The sequence below is a fragment of the Armigeres subalbatus genome, unplaced genomic scaffold (assembly GCF_024139115.2).
Source record: "Armigeres subalbatus isolate Guangzhou_Male unplaced genomic scaffold, GZ_Asu_2 Contig1400, whole genome shotgun sequence".
Classification (NCBI taxonomy): domain Eukaryota; kingdom Metazoa; phylum Arthropoda; class Insecta; order Diptera; family Culicidae; genus Armigeres; species Armigeres subalbatus.
This window is the reverse complement of record NW_026942178.1, coordinates 1-19054: the sequence shown is the minus strand read 5'-3', so window position 1 is coordinate 19054 and position 19054 is coordinate 1. Positions and strand designations below refer to the sequence as shown.

General features: G+C 38.1%; 1 long non-coding RNA gene and 3 other non-coding genes across 4 annotated transcripts; 2 read left to right on the top strand and 2 right to left on the bottom strand.

Moving 5' to 3' along the window:
• Positions 1–15592: 15592 nt before the first annotated feature.
• On the bottom strand, positions 15593–15699 carry LOC134202753 (U6 spliceosomal RNA). The gene has a single exon (XR_009977330.1). It is a non-coding gene; the product is annotated as a U6 spliceosomal RNA (small nuclear RNA).
• On the bottom strand, positions 15593–15913 carry LOC134202749 (uncharacterized). The gene is made up of 2 exons (XR_009977327.1): positions 15797–15913; positions 15593–15735 (listed from the first exon to the last, which is right to left on the bottom strand). It is a non-coding gene; the product is annotated as an uncharacterized LOC134202749 (long non-coding RNA).
• A 959-nt stretch (positions 15914–16872) lies between these two features.
• Positions 16873–16979, top strand: LOC134202752 (U6 spliceosomal RNA). Its single transcript, XR_009977329.1, has one exon. It is a non-coding gene; the product is annotated as a U6 spliceosomal RNA (small nuclear RNA).
• Positions 16980–18755: 1776 nt separating this feature from the next.
• Positions 18756–18862, top strand: LOC134202751 (U6 spliceosomal RNA). Its single transcript, XR_009977328.1, has one exon. It is a non-coding gene; the product is annotated as a U6 spliceosomal RNA (small nuclear RNA).
• Positions 18863–19054: the final 192 nt, after the last annotated feature.

The window sequence follows — 19054 nt, the reverse complement described above, 5'->3', positions numbered from 1 at the left end:
CTAATAGTTACCGAACTATGTTTTTTCAGCACAGTTTGTACTTCTATTTAACGAGGCTTGCCGAGTTGAATAAGTACTAGGAGTGCTGAAAACATGATGAAAAATAAATATTAATATGATTAATCGATACCAAAACGGTACAGTCTGATTTACTTCATATGATCGTTTTTACCAAAAAGTCAGGTTGGTGCAAAAAACTAATCAGTTTCCATGTTCAGGGTTGTGTTGAATCATTCTCACACGATAATGATTGGAGTTATCATTTGATAACATCTCAGGTGTGAAAAGTAGGCCAGTTTTCCTTGGCGATAACTTTTCAAATTTTGGAATCAATTGATAATAAACACAAAATTATCAATTAAATTTAAACCTTTCCAATACAAATTTAATGTCAACAATGAAGGTCATTCTGATGCTTGGCATTGTGTTTTATTGTTATGTAAAGAAATAAGTTCAAAAAGTAACGGTAAGTGCTTAAATCGAGATACAATTGTTGAACGATTCTCACTCGCTAGCGAGTTTTTATCAATTGATAATTTGGATTTGTGATCGCATGAGAGTGTTGCTCATCCTCGATTATTTGAAAATTTGATTTTTCCCATGCCTGTCCATGTTATTACATTATTCCTCTTCTTATTGGCATTACATCCCCCACTGCGACATTGCTGCCTTGCTGCTTAGAGTTCATTCAGCACTTTCACGGTTATTAACCGCGAGGTTTCTAAGCCAAGTACCATTTTTGCACTCGCATATCATGAGGCCAACACAACGAAAAAAAAATCGTTATATTTTTTTGAATCATATCCGAAGAATATTTCGGAAAACATCAAAAGAGTCTCCCGAAAAAAAAAAACAAACTAAAAATATTTCATGAGATCGATACATTTTATTGTAACGAAAAAGAGAATCTCATGATGGTCTTACGAGCAGTTTCCTCAGTGTATAGCATTGGCACCACGTATATTGTGTCCTTTTCCGTCATCAAGCTGAACGGGATCGGGAAGATTGTGTGCATTAAAGCTACGATTTATATTCTTGTTTCTGAAGGAATTAATGAGAAGAGGTTAATTTATTGAGAAAAACCGCAATGAGCTGACTTAACAAAATGTCACAATTTTTTCCCTGTCATAAGACGAGTTTAGCACAAATCCATTCAATTCCACCATTTCGAAGTGGTGGAATTAAATGAAATTGTGCTAAACTCGTCTTATGACAGTGAAAACATTCCACTAAAAAAGAGCTGAATAATTTTCTTCATAAATTTTTGTTTTGGGATAAATAAGATTGAAATGTAGATTAGAAATTGCTAATTATAGAAGTGGTTGCATATTAGTCAGTTAAGTGAATAACCAGTAAAATCGTTGTTTTCACTGAATGCGATTGTCACAATTATTCTTAAACTATGAAGATTTGGTAACATTTAATGCTTAAATTATTTCTTGGCTAGCTTTGGGCAGTATTTACCATTACGAACTTTTGGTTCTATTTTATCATTTGAAGATTGTTAAATAATTTACTGGAAAGGCCTCTAGGAATTCTTTGAAATGTATCTCTTGAACATTTTCGAATATTCTTTTAAAGATAAATTCCAGGAAATCTTTGGAAATTTCCTTCAGGAGTATTTCCTACAGTTTCTTGAAAAATTCATCAGGCGATATCTCGGATATTCATCTTTAGGGAATTCTTTATGAAATATATTCCTGATTTTTTTCAGGTATTCTCTTAGTAATTCATTCATTTTTTTTGCAATATTTACTTCTAAAATTCCATCAGAAATCAATCCAAAAATGTCATCGAAAATTTATGTAGGAAAACCTTAGGTAATGAACCAATCAATAAGTACCCCTTCAAAATTCTTTCAAACTTTCTTCAGGTTTCAATAGTTTGTCCAGGAGGGTGTGTAATTCCTAGTGAGAACTCTAGCAAAAATTCTGAACTATGACTTCCATAGCCTGGCGGCTATAAAGCAAGGCCATGCATGGTACGGTGCAGATTTTTTGGTACTTCCCTATGCCGATGAGTATAATCGTGTCAGTATTATGACACAGGAATGCAGAAATAGTGAGTCTACTTTGAGACCTCACAATTAATAACTATTGGAAGTACTCAATAAACACTTAGCTGCGACATGGCAATTTTCAAATAAGGGAAGTAAGGCCCATCAAAAAGTTCAGATGAGAGAATTCCAGCAGGACAAAATTTAGAAATTTTCTGGAACTTTTCCAGGTTTTTCTTATCCAGTATTTATTATTTATTCCTCAGAATTTCTAGATAAGGAATTATTGGAATGCATGGAAAACAGGGAGAATAAAACTCCCGAGACTTCTTGGATAAGATTTTGACAGTAATCCTTCTTTAAGGAACTTTTAGAAGTCATGTCTGAGGAATTTCCTGTTATTCGTAGGAAAATATTTCTACACAATGAAGGAGAAAATCCCCAGAGTTATCATAAAGATGAATTATCTGGCATATGGTGCGAAATTCGCCAGGAACATAGGATGATATATTTTACCAAATGCCTGAAGGAGAAGGGATTTCTCAAAATTCGAGCGAGAGGGACTGTCATGATCTTTTGGAGGGACCATTCCCCATCGAGCTCCCAGAATTCATAAAGAAGTTTTTTTTTCCGAAATATCTGGGTGGAAGATTTCCAGAGAATTCAAAAAAAAAGAATACTTGGGTTCAGATGAGGAAAAATTACAGTCTGATGTGGTCTAAAAATCGTTGGAGGAATAATTCTCCATAATATCTGAAGGGGTACGGGAAACATCCTCAGAAATACCACACCCAAAGAAACCACACTCATGGCGGTAAGCACCAACGAGGATAATACTCGATTTAATACGGATTTTCAATAGTCCGGTATTAAAGTTAATACCTCGAGCGGTAAGCACCAAGTCCGTATTAAGTACGCAGCCATATTTTTCTATGAAGGCTTTTGAGGTATCAGGTATCAGAACGTCGGCTCAGGAGGCACGTTCCCCTCAATTTGGGAGATTTGTGCCATCGCCTTCACTGGCCTTTCTCATCATTTACCTGACGGAAAAGGAAGTGAAAAGGGGAAAGGAACAGGAAGTGAAGTTGGGAAGGAGAATGGAACCATTTATAGGAAAGTCAATTATGTAGACTCACACGCATTCAGCTAGGGACTAAAGAGAGGTGTCACAAAAACACAGAGGACGTAACAATGGACGAAGGTCAAGAACCAAACACAGAGTACACTGTGAAAAACGCATAATGCGAATCCATATAGGTGACAATTTGTTGAAAACTAAGTAAAACACATATCCATAACCCCACTCTTATTTAACCTCACGTTGAGATTGAACAAGAGTAGCCGAACCCGAACGTCAAGAACGAAACACAGAGTACACTGTGAAAAACGCATAATGCGAATCCATAAAGGTAACATACACAAAGTACATTGTAAAAAAACGCATAATGCGAATCCATATAGATGAAAAATTTGTTGAAAAACCAAGTTAAAAACATATTCATAACCCCACCCTTATTCAACCTCAAGTTGAGATTAAACAAGAGTAGCTGAAGCCAAACATCAAAGACGAAACACAGATTACACTTTGAAAAACGCATAATACGAATCCATATAGGTGACAAACACAAAGTACATTGTAAAAAAACGCATAATGCGAATCCATATAGGTAACATACATAAAGTACATTGTAAAAAAACGCATAATGCGAATCCATATAGGTGACAATTTGTTGAAAACTGAGTAAAATACATATTTATATCCCCACTCTTATTTAACCTCACGTTGAGATTGAACAAGAGTAGCCGAAGCCGAACGTCAAGAACGAGACACAGAGCACACTGGGAAAAACGCATAATGCGAATCCATAAAGGTAACATACACAAAGTACATTGTAAAAAAAACGCATAATGCGAATCAGGTATGAGAAAAATCGGTTCATTTAGCGTTAATCTTTCACTCACCTCTACACACAATCGCAAATTAAACAAACGTACACGAGCCCTTCCAATATTTTCGATTTCGATTGTCTACCGTTTGGCTTCAGTTAGTAACGAATCGTGCCAAAAACAAACAGACAAAATTCACCACCGAATCTTTCCCACAGATAGCAAATGATGCATAGCCGAGTATTTGTTTACATTCGGTTCGTAAACGAATTAAATCGCAATTGAGTGGTGAGTGAGGATTCGGCAGAAAGATTCAGCCCGCAAAACGAATCATTGAGTCTAAATTGAATCAATCTTCTGAGTCCAACTCAGCATTTTCTGCTGCACTCACTATACATCGGTTTATCCTCATCTCTCGATTTCTTTTCGCACTATCTTTGGTTTCACTTATTCCTGCTGGGGAGGCACTCAGTAGGTATGAATCGTTTGTTGGCTAGCTGTTGGGTTGAGTAGCATTCATTTTGCAATCGTGTGTTCGGTGATGGATAGGGATTTTAAATCTGCGTGGTTCGTGTGAGTGAGTGAGTTTTCCCATAGCTGATGCGAATCCATATAGGTGAAAATTTGTTGAAAAACTAAGTTAAAAACATATTCATAACCCCACCCTTATTCAACCTCAAGTTGAGATTAAACAAGAGTAGCTGAAGCCGAACGTCAAAGACGAAACACAGAGTACACTGTGAAAAGCGCATAATGCGAATCCATATAGGTGACAAACACAAAGTACATTGTAAAAAAAATGCATAATGCGAATCCATATAGGTGGAAGTTTGTTGAATACTAAGTAAAACACATATTCATAATCCCACACTCACGTTGAGATTGAACAAGAGTAGTCAGAGCCGAACGTCAAAGACGAGACACAGAGTACACTGTGAAAACCGCATAATGCGAATCCATATAGGTGACAATTTGTTGAAAACTAATTAAAACACATATTCACAACCCCACTCTTATTTAACCTCACGATGAGGTTGAATAAGAGTAGCCGATTATCTCGGAGAAGTAAAAAGTCAACTACGCCATAGCTCCGGTTAGCGCAGCGAGGGCTAAAATACTGTGAAGGGGGCCCTGGTGCTTCACAGGCTCCGTTTGCGGATAGGTTCTTATTAGACCCCCCTAACCATTCATTCGTAGGCACGGTAAGCATAAAGCCGCATCACACCGAGAATTAGGGGTCACCTGTATGGTGGACTTTTACCACTGGAACAGGCAATCCGTAATGTTATTCTTAGCCAGATAACCAGCTGCCGACACCACACGGCTATCTAGGCTGTTCGTGGAGAGAAGTTGACATTGACTTTACGTCAACTCTCAATGTGGCCGAACAGCCGGACAAGAAAAAGGAATACTTGGGTTCAGATGAGGAAAAATTACAGTCTGATGTGGTCTAAAAATCGTTGGAGGAATAATTCTCCATAATATCTGAAGGGGTAGGGGAAACATCCTCAGAAATACCACACCCAAAGAAACCACACTCATGGCGGTAAGCACCAACGAGGATAATACTCGATTTAATACGGATTTTCAATAGTCCGGTATTAAAGTTAATACCTCGAGCGGTAAGCACCAAGTCCGTATTAAGTACGCAGCCATATTTTTCTATGAAGGCTTTTGAGGTAGTGTGCGTATGAGAATGATGGAATCACAAAAAATGCGATATGACTTCTGCTGTTTGTTTTTATTCATATTTCGCTTCAAAATTTATATCAAAACATCCTTCAGTAATTTCCCGTGAAATTTCTTTAAGTAATTCCACCGGGAATTAATTCAGCAATTTCACCGATAATTCTGTAGTTCCAGCGCAAATTCTAACAGTGAATCTTTCAGGCATTCCTCCAAAAATTGCAGCAATAATTATACATATAATTCGTTCAGGAATTTCTCTAGCAGCTCCACCAGTGATTTTTCTAAAAAAAATACCAAGAATTCCTCCAGGAACTTTATGAGACCTCCACAAGGTATGCCTCCAGGATCATCAAAACCAATTCCTCCAGAAACTTCACCGGCAATTCCTTCAAGAATCCTAATAGGAAATCCTCCAGCAACATCACTAGGAATTCCTCCAGAAACTTCAAGGACCTCAATTTAAAACTCATCCAGAAATATCAGAAGGAAATCCTCCCAGAATCTCCACCAGCAATTTTTCCAGGAACTCCTAATAGGAAATCCTCCAGCAACATCACCAGGAATTCCTCCAACAACTTCAACAAAAATGCCTCCAAAAACACCACAAACAATTGATCCAGGATCTTGACCAGGTTTTCTTCCAGCATTCCCAACTCCACCATGAATTCCTCTAGCAGTTCCACCAGCAATTTCTTCAGGAATTTCACCATCAGTTCCTCCGACAGCTTCAACAGCAATTTCCACAGGAACTCCACCAGTAATTCATCAAGAAACTTAACCAGGAACTCCCTCATATGCTTCATACTCATTTTCTCCTGGAACACCAGGAATTTCTCCAGCAACTCCACAAGCAGTTCTTCCAGCAGCTGCACCAGCAATTCCCTCTGGAACTCTATCAGGACCAGGAACTTCTCTTGCAACTTTGCTGCGAAATCCTCCAGTAAATCCACCGGAAATTTCTCCAGCAAATCCATTAAGGGTTTCTCCGTTCCACCATTAGCAACTCTTCCAAGAACGCCACAAGAACTTCCTCCAGGATCACCATAAGCAACTTCTGCAGGAACCGCTTAATCAGCAATTTCTCAAGGAGCATTAACAGGAATTCCTCCATAAACTCAGGAACTTTGCCAGAAATTGTTCCTTCCCCGCCAGGAATTCCTCTTCCCAACAGGAACTTCGTTAGGAATTCGTCCAGTCATTCTGGAAGCAATTTTTTTCTCTGAAAGCAGGAACTCCACCTGCAAATCTCTCAGAAATTCCACCAGGAACACCACCAAGAATTCCTGCCACAACTCCAGCAGCACCTCCAAAAATTTTTTCATGAACTCAACCAGAATTTTCTCCAGCCGCTCAATCAGCTACTCTTACCAAAACGCCACCAGGAATTCTTTCATTAACTCCACTAGAAACTTCTTCACGAACTCCACAAGGACTTCCTCCACGAGCTCCACCAGAAATTCCATCAAGAACACCACCAGGAATTCATGCAGGCGTGTTTAAATCATCATCAATCGACGTATTAAAAGTTAATACTGTATTAAAATCTGTGGATGATGCTGTTTGATGCTTATGAAATTCAAGGATAATACTTGATTGTTGTATTATCCTCGTTGGTGCTTACCGCCATCAGTGAATCAGTGGCGTAGCAAAAAAAAATGTTGTGGGAGAGGAAGGGAACTCTTGTATTGAGTTCGATCAAACAATTAAGAGTTATGATTTTGTTCGACATTGTGACCTCCGTCGTTCAAATACAATGATTCACAATCTTTTCGTTTTCTAAGCTTCTTTCGAGCAAATAAAATAATAAACACAACTCACAACTGTTCTCCAAATTTCACGAATAATTAGAAAGGACTCGTTCCTACCGACATAGAAAAAAATGGATATTCCTTCAACATTTATTGCATCCCAGTTCATATCAGAATTCCCTGGAATAGGTAGGTCTTGACCTACTTGAGCGCTGCTAGCTTTTTTAAATCGCTTATGTTGATTGTGTTCCGTAGAATTGAATTTGATGAGCGTTCAACAATTTTTCTATTTCAGTCCATCCAAGAATTCCCTGGAGTTTAGGCCTTAAGATTTGCACGTGTATCCTAACGGCTGTTATCTGTTTCATAAAATTGACAATGTGCCTTGTAATCTGTAGAACCAAATTGGATATGCCCTCAAAAAGTATATTATTCCAGGTCCTCTGAGAATTTCCTCTTCCTTAGCCATGCGGTAAGATGCTACGTAAGTAAGCTATAAAGTGAAGGAGGTGGATTCGATTTCTGGTCTAGGAAAGTTTTCGGGTTGGAAATTTTCTCAACTTTCCAAGGCATGAAAGTATTATCGTGTTAGCCTCATAATATACAAATACAAAAATGATAACTTGGCTTAGAAACCTCGGAGCAATCATCTGTGGAATTGGTTAATGAATACTAAGCTGCGAGGTGGTACTGTCCCAGTGAGATATGTAATGTTAATAAGAAGATCACTAACCGCATGTTCATTTATGAAAGGAGCAAATGAATCTTTCGTTATGCGTATTGACTTCAAGACCTGTACTCCAATTCTAAAAAATCTTGAGTGGCTTGGAATGGAACAGGCATTCAATTAAGCTCTCCTGTCATTTCAATTGCTTTAGTCGATTCTTTGACTTATGTAAGGTCAATTTTAAAAATCGAAGAATTGAACTGATGTTGATTCATGATCGGGTAAATGTTAGGCCAAACTTTTTTTTTTTTTTGAAGTTTTCAGCCCTAGGCTGGCTGACCTTTTATGTTAGGCCAAACTTGAAAAGCAGCATTTTTTCTACTTTTGTTTAAAAAAACATTTAGAAGTTAGAAGCGTAAAAAATGGATTATTTGGGAAAGTTGATCTTAAATAAATTAAAGAATCGATTAAGCGAATAGAAATCTTTGAAGGGAAAGGTCAATTCAAATAGAATTTGGTTCAAATGATTACTAAGAGCTTGTTCCATATCTAAAAGGAGCTGATAGATTTTTCGTTACTTGTATTGACTTTAAGGCCTGTACTCCAATTAATGGACTTCTTGGATTCCTTGGAATGAAACATGCATTCAATTCAAATCCAATTTGATTCAAATGATCTCTAAAAGCATGTTTTATTTTTAAAAGGAGCTCATAGATCTTTCGTTATGCGTATAGACCATAAGGCCAATACTTCAGAGAATTCTAGGTTTACCTGAAATGAAACATATAATGAAGTTATGTCCAATTTGATTTATGAGTCGCTAAGAATAATGATACATGGTCAACTGGACGCCAAAAGGCCGAAATATCTTAATTTACGCGTGGAGGTGTGGAAGCCTAAACTCTGGAAAAGACCTTGAGAGACCTGAAACATTTGACGATAACATATTCAACACAAAAGTTCAACTAATTGATGTAGTAGTTTCTGGCCCCAAAAATCAAATTTGAGTCTTTGGATTGCAAAATGATGTATCAAAGGAATCCAAAGATCCATGAATTAAATGAAAAACAATTCTTTGTTCATCATATTTGATTTACGTCCTCCCAATAAGTGACGTAAAAACAGGTTTGATGTGCATATTTTTTCAGCGGCGCAGCCGAAAATTTTCAAACCTATAAGGGTTTAAACGGAATTTATTCTTCTAACAAATATGAACCACCAAGACCACCAAGGCGCGGCAGCGCACAGCTCTAGCGTTGTACAAGTCTAGAGTGCCTAGACTATTGTATGAGAGTATCATCACTTTCACCGGTTACCACTCACCACGGGGTCTAATCTCTATCTCTTAGATGAAAACAATGCACTCTCCAGCAGTCGAGATCTGTTCTGACCACGTCCTTGCGCCCTCCTTAGCCGTGCGGTAAGACGCGCGGCTACAACGCAAGACCATGCTGAGGGTGGCTGGGTTCGATTCCCGGTGCCGGTCTAGGCAATTTTCGGATTGGAAATTGCCTCGACTTCCCTGGGCATAAAAGTATCCTCGTGTTAGCCTCATGATATACGAATGCAAAAATGGTAACTTGGCTTAGAAACCTCGCAGTTAATAACTGTGGAAGTGCTTAATGAACACTAAGCTGCGGGGCGGTAGTATTCCACACACAACTCCAGGAGAATTGCTTAATATATTTCGGGAGGGATTTTTGAAGATATTTTCGAAGATAAATCTGAAGAGCCCACAAGAAACAAATTATATCTTTCTTCAGTTGTGACGCGACTTGTTGGACTGCTTGTTTGTGGGTCTTTGCTTATTGGCGCTTTGATGTTGCATGAAGAAGAAGAAGAAGCAGAAAGATGATAATATGAAAAATATCCACGGGAAAGCATACGTAGAAATTTTTAAAACTCTTCTCAAAAATTCTAAAAGCAATGTAATTTAAAACGGCAAGCAGTACGTGGTTGGTCTTTTCTTTTACTGTATAATAAACACAATATTTCAATTCGAAATTCTATTTTGTGATATTACACTTAATACAAAGTATAAGAAAAGTCCAACCCCGTAGGTTTTGAGATGTGGCATCTCGTATCTAATTTAAAGAAGTCCTACAGATGATAGGTGTTCCGAATTAAATAAATTTGGATTGAGATTCGTCAACAGTACTAGGAGTGTTCTGGGTACCGGTTCGAGACGTGTTCATATTTACAATTCCTTCTAGCTCTTATAATCAACTGTAAATAGTTTACTACCCCGACAAACCGTCAGATTCTACGAATCATTGTGTGCAGGGTTTGAATCCAAAGGAGAATGAGCAAATCTCTCACTTATCATGTCTGTATACACTCTCGATAGGTAGCATACCGTGAGAGACGTTTTTCGGTAGCTGTTACGATAATGAACTGATTCGGGGGGCTACAACCCATGATAAATTTCTTTTAATAAGCCCCAATTGCGGGGGGCACCGATTCTGATGATGCATTTCAACTTGTTTTACACAGCTGCGCGAAAAAAATATGGTCTTCAACATAAAATTAGCGAGAACAAAGCGTTTTATCAAACCCCCTCGGTGGGGGCCGCCTATCCGAATCAGTTTTTTTTTCAACTTGTAAATACAAGTCCGGTAGTTTTGTTTTCATGGCTTGTTATAATTCGAAGAGGTTTTGCCTCTCTTTTATCGTTGTTCGTTATCTATTGAGAGCGATTTCTGCAAACCCTGTATTTGGTGGATCAAGTGCCACATCGTGCTCCAGTTATACTCGAACAGTTTTGTAGCCCACAAGAAACAAAATTATATCTTTCTTCAGTTGCGACGCGACTTGTTGTGGCTTGTTTGTGGCTCTTTGCATATAGGCATATGCACTAATTATTGTTGCATTAGGACTTGTATTTTTGACTCCTCATTTGAACCTTCGAACATGTTTGCAACAAGTTCACTTTCTCTCTTTTTCGCGCTAAAAAAAGAGCATGGTAGCTCCTTTGAAACTGGCCTCCATTACGAAGTAAGAGCGGTAATGATAGAAATTAGGTTGGCAAAATACGTGCACTACAGCCTCACTATCAGGGCAACAGGGACTATGCCCAAGAGCTTTACAACCTCTGTGAGTGAGGGGGCCTGCCAAGGACGTGGTGGGGTTTGGTAGTGGGCTCGACTAAACCTTGACAAAAAGCTACATGTGTCCACAAGTAGGCCCTATCAAAGCGACCGTCTGCCGCACAAAGCGCACAGGAGCCCAGGGAGTGCCAACTGGCATGGAAAGTGTCCCTACTTTGGTAGGATAGTGCGTGTGCTGCTTCAGCAGAGAGAAAGAGAGAGAGAGTGATCTACTTGTGTTGAGGCAAGAGTGTCATAGGGTCCTCTGGGAATTCCTCACTAAGTACCTCCATGGATTCCTAAGGAAGCTCCTCCAGGATTCCCTTTCGAAGTTTCTCCTGGAAGTTCCTCCAGGTATTCCTCCGGAAGTTCCTGCAGGGATTTCTCTGGAGGCTTCTCCAGGAACTCCTATAGAAGTTCAGCAGGCATTGCAAACGACCCCATCATTTGATCTTCTGAGCAAAGATACTGATAAAATGATGGGATATCTGCTCAGTAAACAAAGCACAATGTTCGTCATGCAGAAACATTTTTTCATGGCTTTCGTTGTTGTTTTGTTGCTTTTTGATTAGGGGTAATAAATATCTTTGTACAAAGATAATATCCTGTGCTCAGATGATATTGCAATGCCTGAGTTCAGTCAGAAATTTCTTCAGAAGTTTAAAGGGTGTACGGAATCAAATTGCATCACATTCAAAGGTCGATAACATTTCGCTTTCTGGGTTGATTGTAATTTTTTTTGTACGACGGCTTCAGCATGTGTTATTTAAACTGCGTGAATTTCATTGCAAAATTTATAGTAGTTTCGAAATTTCAGTCGAAGGAAAAAGACGTGCGCGATATAATGTTGTGCACACACCTCAGTAATCCACACCTTAAGAAAAGATGCTAGTAATCCAATGTTGTACCAATGGCCTCTAAATCACCGGAGCTGCGGCCGATCCAAAGATACTTGGTTATAATAAAAATTGGAGCTTTGTAGGCAAATTTTTAAAATTATGCAACATAAAATGCTGTATTGCTATCGCGCGGTAACATTTTATATTGGCTAATAATAATAACGTCAACATTTTTAATTCTTTGATTAATTTCAGGTTAGCTTCGCGAAAACCCCATCTGTTTTGTCACTTCTATAATTGAAAAACAAAATAAAAAAATGCTGAAATTTAATTTTTGACTGATATTTGATAAATTTTATTCACACAGCGGCACTTTTTTGATGTTTTGTTTTCGATTTTTGTAATAGTTAGAGGCGTTAAAATATATTAAAAATAATTTAAAAATAAGTCTATAAATCGACTGCAACAATAAAATCGACATTGTTGTTTCAAAAGGGCGAAAGTCGCAAACGTAAACATTGACTTCTTCTGCTGATTTCAGGAAGATTAGAGGCTTCTGGCGGTATTTTCCACTTCCGTTCGATAGAAGGCGCGGAGCGCCACCAGTTTCAAGTGGTTGTTAGCTGGGAGCGGTCCTAGTTGTCGAGGAATTTGCAGGAAAAGGCATTGTTTACGTTTGCGACATTGGCCCTTATGAAACAACCGTGTCGAAATGAGCTAATTTGTTTGTTGGGAAAGATTTGAAGCGGAAAATGTTGATTTAGAACTTGTACGAAATCGTATTTGAGAAAAAAAGTGGGTATTAACTAATTAAAGTGAAAAAATTGTGTATCAAGCTTATGTATGGTATCTCAGTCCCTGAACATTTCATGACAATCTTATACACCTATATACACGGCCACCCTTTATTCATACGTTCCTCTGAAAGTTCCTCAGGAATACATCCGGAAATTCCACCACGAGTTCTCCCCGAACATCTTCCAGGAATTCCTCGGAAAGTTCCTCCAGAAACTCCTTCAAAAGTTCCTCCAGGAATGGAATTCCTTCATACTTTCCTCCAAGAATTCATCAGGAAGTACCCCCGTGAATTCTCCCGAAATTCCCCTAAAAAATCCTCAGGAGTTCAGAAATTTGACTAGGAGAGATTAACCTGAGAATTCCTTTAGAATTCTTCACAGATACTCCCCTCGAAATTCCACCGGTATTTCCATTAGAAATTTTTCTAGGAGATCCGCTTGAAATTCTCATTGGAGGTCCTCCAAATTCCCTCAAGAACATTTTATAAACTACTTCCAGAACTGTTTTGGTGTTAACATTCGTAGTCTTTCCATACGAAGAAAAATCTTCTGAAAATTCAAGGAAAATTCTTCTGGCTTATTCTGAAGTTATTTTATATATTCTACTAGTTTTCTCGAAAAATTTGTCGGAATTTACTAGGGAAGTTCTTAAAAATGTACTCGATGAATTCTTCCTCTCCCTATGTCAAATGATTCTCTAAGCGGATCTATGATTGCAGAGATTTATTTCAACTTTCAGTAAAGTTTTCAAGCTAAACTTTCTGCCACTGAGAATATTCTATTACACCCAATATTTTTTTACACGGTTGGTATTCTTTAATTTCCCGGTTAACCTGATTTTTCACAGCTCATCACATAAATTTTCTTTGATTTTTTGTGATTTTTTTCATGGGGTTAACTCATAGTTTCATTAACGGTAAAGGACATAATCAACTAAATCCCACCCGTGTAAAATAAGAACTGGGTGTAATTGACTTTTATCATTTTCTCACGATTGTTTGGCACTTTTTCGCGATACTTTTGAAATGTTTTATTCCAAATTATAAAATTATTCTGACACAAACTGTTACGAATATTATTATTTCAACTGAAAATGGATAAGAGACGGTAAGCAAAAATCGAATACATTATTCTGTCTGTTCAACATTTTGTGCCCAAAACTTTGTTACTGATGTAAACATTTCAAACATTTACTGCAGATGTGTGAGGAAGTTGTAACTTTCCCTTCCCGACGATACTGCAGTCACATTTTCCCAGCAGCACAAGTATCATGTACGAAGTACACAACATAAACTCGTACCATATACACAATCACCAATTCTGGTGTGTGTATTTATTTAACTAACAACAAATGGGCGTGCAGCTGGAAAGTGTCACGAGTTTAGTGTTTCCTTCTTTCGTGGCATAGCAGCGCAACCGGCAGATCGTCTCCAGTGCTCTTCCGGAGGAGCTCTCCCACTTACTGACTGCAGCAATGTGCAATTCTGTTTTATGACCAAGTTTCTCCTCTATCGTTCCGCACTCCCAAGTTCCTCACCGGCTGCGGAGCGGTTTGGGTCGCGACGACGATGACGCCATTGGGCTGTGAGTGACGACAGCGATATGTGTGGAAGGTATCGAGCCGAGCATATTAATACAATCGTTACTGATGGTCGTCCCGGGCCGGGCTCCGGGTCGGAAGTAGGTCAACCAGTTCTCTTGCTCCCGTCCGGTTGCCCGCTACGAGCGCCTACAATGTAGGTCCTACATGCGATGCAAGTCGAAGAAAAATGCGGACTCAATATATGCGTCGTCGCCACGGTACGGGGTCGTTAATGTTGTTTACAGGTTGTAAGCACAGGAAAACTGCAAGTGTGTAAATGCCATATTTTTTATGCGTTTAGTACCACCATTCAGATTCGAGCTATAAGTTGTTTAGGAATAGCCATCTTAACAAATGACAATTGTTAGTTTGTTTTTTAGTGTTTCAATCGAATATAAAAAATCTAAAAAACTATTCGCTACTCAGTATTTAAACCTGAACGGTACACCTGTCGGTACACAAACAAACTCCAGAGCGGAAAGATGAAGGTGTCATCCGACATGCACTGCACACACGCGTCAGATGTTTACGCTCGGTCCCGACGAGAAGCCAATGCCGCGCCGGTGCGGTCTATACGTAGACGGTTCGGCCACCGCGCGGGAACTTTCTCTGCACTGCGATGGCGACGACGACGACGACGACGTTTGAATAAAATTGTGCAGCGGAAGTGTGCCCTTGATTGCGTTCGATGTTCTGCTCAGCGCGTATTAGTTGTAACGGCGAACCTAAATATTTACTACATGAAACCGTTATCAGCGCGCGGCATGAGACCGTACGATGATGGAAAACGGAAGGTCTTTCGGATAAGAATGTGAGGGGTGATTTACCTTACGCTGTATTGTCCGAACCGGTTCGATGTGATCGATGCGATGAAGTGAGAATCAGAACAAACGGTACGGTATCAAAGCTTGTTACACTTACATGTACACTGGACATTATGTGATTTTGTTATGGAATTATATATCGTAAATATTCAATTAAACTATTGAGTTTTTAAGAACAAAATCAAAACTAATTACAAACACATAACCCAGATTAATCTCTAAGCGGCTATGATGTTTTTTAATGTAATCAGAAAAACTCATTCGAAATGCCGATAGAGCACTTTGGGCAAGTAGATCCCACTACATATTTACTTCAATTTACATTTGTTTGCATCCATTTGTATACATTTCGAAACTCATAAAAAATCTTAAATTTGTGGATTCATACATCCATCAACTTTTTTATATTTATATATTCATGAATTCTTTAAATTTTAGACTAAATTAATTTAAGACTAATTTTATAAGAACTTATAAAAAAATGTGGAACGCTTCACGATTTTGCGTGTCATCCTTGCGCAGGGGCCATGCTAATCTTCTCTGTATCGTTCCAATTTTAGTATATGTCTTGCCGAAGCAAAGACACTTCATTGCTGTCGTATTCACTCTTATATATCCCCCTGCAAGAAAAACAATTCTAGTGATGGACATAATGAAGGGTACAAATAGAATTTAGCTTACCTCAAGAAAATTACCTGCTTATTGATATGCTTAGCCATAACATACATCAGGTAACATCGAGTCATAAAATTTGTTCCTCAGAAGATTTGTTCACATCCTATAATGGCTACATAGTCCGTTGACTGGGGGCTAATGCCTTTTTGAGAAGTCAATTAGGATGATGTCAACGATTGCGCGACTACGCTGACAATAAAGAACAATCATTTCCCAATTTACTTCCATTAGCATTTGCGACGCGTTGAAGAACGATTATCGTTTTACATGTTGTGTGGGATTATGGTGATGTCAAAGAGGAAAAGTTAAAGGCTAGCTAAATCGAAAACAACGTTCTATGGTAATGACTCTAATTGAAACTTCCAGACAAATTTGATTTGTTCATAACCACAACGCATATTTAGTCGCGTCGTTTCTCTATTTTGGGGAAGATAGCTTCGAATGTAGCTTTTGAGCGTTTTGTCGTCTCAAAATAAAATCAAGTATGTAATGAACTATTTTGATTTTTATATACATTTTTTACTTTATTTGCTTTGGGTAGATACGAAAGGACACTTTTGAATAAGAAATGGATAGAGAATTTAACAAAATAGGGGAACGGTTCGCCACTTCATCTCATAGCTCCTATTTCCATCCCATCAAAAACAAAGCAATGGTAAGGAATTTGGTTTGTTTATTATTTTTGTGATTTTTCACGCATGTTGAACGGTGCCGTATTTCTTTGTTTAGCGATGAGATGGATATATGTACAGTGAGATGGAGATCGGAACATTTCCCTTACTAGTTGTTGAATGATTTTACCGCATGGATGCATTTTAGACCATTCTTTTCTGCCGGCTCCGGTGCGGCGTACGTAAGTCGGAGGGACGTCTGGAAACATGAAAAACTTCAGCTTCCTGGCATAATTCCAATTTGAATATTTGCTAATTGGAAAACATGGAAATGTATCTAAATGGTTGATAGAATAATTGGCCGGGCGCTACCTGTTTGTAAAGTTTGAGCAGTGAACTGAATTGATGTAAATCACTTGAAGCAAATCGACCGTACGTTGATATATAAATGATTTCGCTTCGCCAAAAGATGTCTTTGCTTCGGCAAGACATATACTAAAATTGGAACGATACAGAGAAGATTAGCATGGCCCCTGCGCAAGGATGACACGCAAAATCGTGAAGCGTTCCACATTTTTTTGTTTGTACAAATTATGCACAAAAACTATATTCTAATTAATAAATAAGCGAGTTATAAAAAAAATTGTTATAAAATAATAAATCTGCATATGCCTATTTTAATTAATGTTTCTCTTCTCTTTATTTTCAGGTATTGCAAAGCATAATAAATCTTGAAGGAGTAAGGGTTTAAAAAATAAAATGATGCCAGTATAAATCAGTTTCAATATTTTGGTAAGCAGTGGCAAAATCATTAATACAGATTTTTTTAACCTTATTTAAATATTTCACAATACGTAGGAGAAACTTACTAAACTTATCGTAAATTCAAATTAAAAGAAGATTACGTTGATTGTGACCTCTATCCCTTCATCTTTTTGCCTTTCTCGTATTTCTTTGTATTTTTTGTATTCCAATTAACATATGCAAAAATGGTTGTCATATTCACACGTCGAATGCTTCATAACATAATTTGCGCAATTTGATATGTTTAATTTATACTCAAGGATTTTGAAAAAAATATAAACATTCGACGTATTTTGGATGTCTACCAGAAGTAAGTACGCGATAATACAGCACGATTATCATTCTCCCATTATTCTATATGTACTGCATGTTCGCTCTACAAAATTATTAAAAATTGATTCTTCTCCATGCCCCGTCAGACCATGCTTCCCTCATTTTCCCTTATTATTTTTACTTTGCTATTCCCCGACAATGTCATCATCGTAGAGGTACTGCATTTCCTGTGCGGTAAAATCGCTGAAGCTGTCCATGACCACCACGAACGACACGACACGACCACAACGAACGAGGATAACAGGTGGGCTCGATTCAACCCCCCTTGATTGTGTACTAGGCGCTACGTTGTTTGGTGAAGGGCTCCAGACCGAATGTCTGGGTTCAAGTGTTCGTCGTACTTCAGGTGGTTGAAATTTAATCGGAAGCAATGAATTTTTAAACGGTTCAATTTTTATGGGCACCCTACGTCGGAAAATGTTTTATTAAGGAAGAGATGACTTCAAATGGGGGAAGGCATCATTAAAGGTTTTTAAATAACATCTAGCAGAGGAGCCGTTCACGTAACGCAAAGTTTGCCACTTTTAGACTTTCTCTCTACCCATCGTATCATTTTTTGTAGGGAAGTTTTAACGTAACGCTTTGTCTGACCCCCTTCCTCTCCCTACAGCGTTACTTAACTTGCGAACGATCCCAGGAAGCCTTTCATTCCATTCGTTTATTTATAGATTTTATGTGTTATTGAACCAGGCCATTTTCGTAAAACATTTTTTAGACTTTCAGGAATTTTGATTTTTTTCAGGGATTTGCTTGGAAATTTACTAAAATTTGCTGAACATAATCCAGATTTCCTGCTTATTGATAAGCAGATTTCTCAACAGCAGGACTGTTCGATAAATTAAGTTCACAGAAAATCTATGACAGTTACCCAAAAATTGTGCTGTTTAGAATTTAGTAAAAATCACTAAAATCCGTTGAATGAGTTTAGTGTGAATGGACTCTATGCTTCAAAAATTGATCAGCTCGTGAATAGAAGGAATACACAAATCAAAAAATTGAAAGACAAACCAAATCTATTTTTATTTCCTTCCTGTTTGTGTTTTACCCTGATCAGCTGAAACGTGCCGCTTACCTGTAGGTAAGAAATAAACACCCTTTTTTCTGACCCTCTTTATTATTTCGTTCCAAGCAAATAAAGTCCTTCTTTCAGTCGTCCATCACTAGAATTGTTTCTTTTGCAAGAGGGTATATAAGAGTGAATACGGACCCGATATATTGTCTTTGCTTCGGCAAGACATATACTAAAATTGGAACGATACAGAGAAGATTAGCATGGCCCCTGCGCAAGGATGACACGCAAAATCGTGAAGCGTTCCACATTTTTTTGTCGATTGCCCATATAAAAAAGTTTTTTACGCGGTTAGAATTAATTAATTTCTTGGTTAACCTGAACTTTCTCAGCTTTTTAAATACCCCCTGAATTTTCTTTGATTTTTTTGTGATTTTTTTCATTGGTTTAATTCATTGGTTTATTGACGCTGAAGGTTTTAAACGACCGTCTAAGACGAATTAAGTA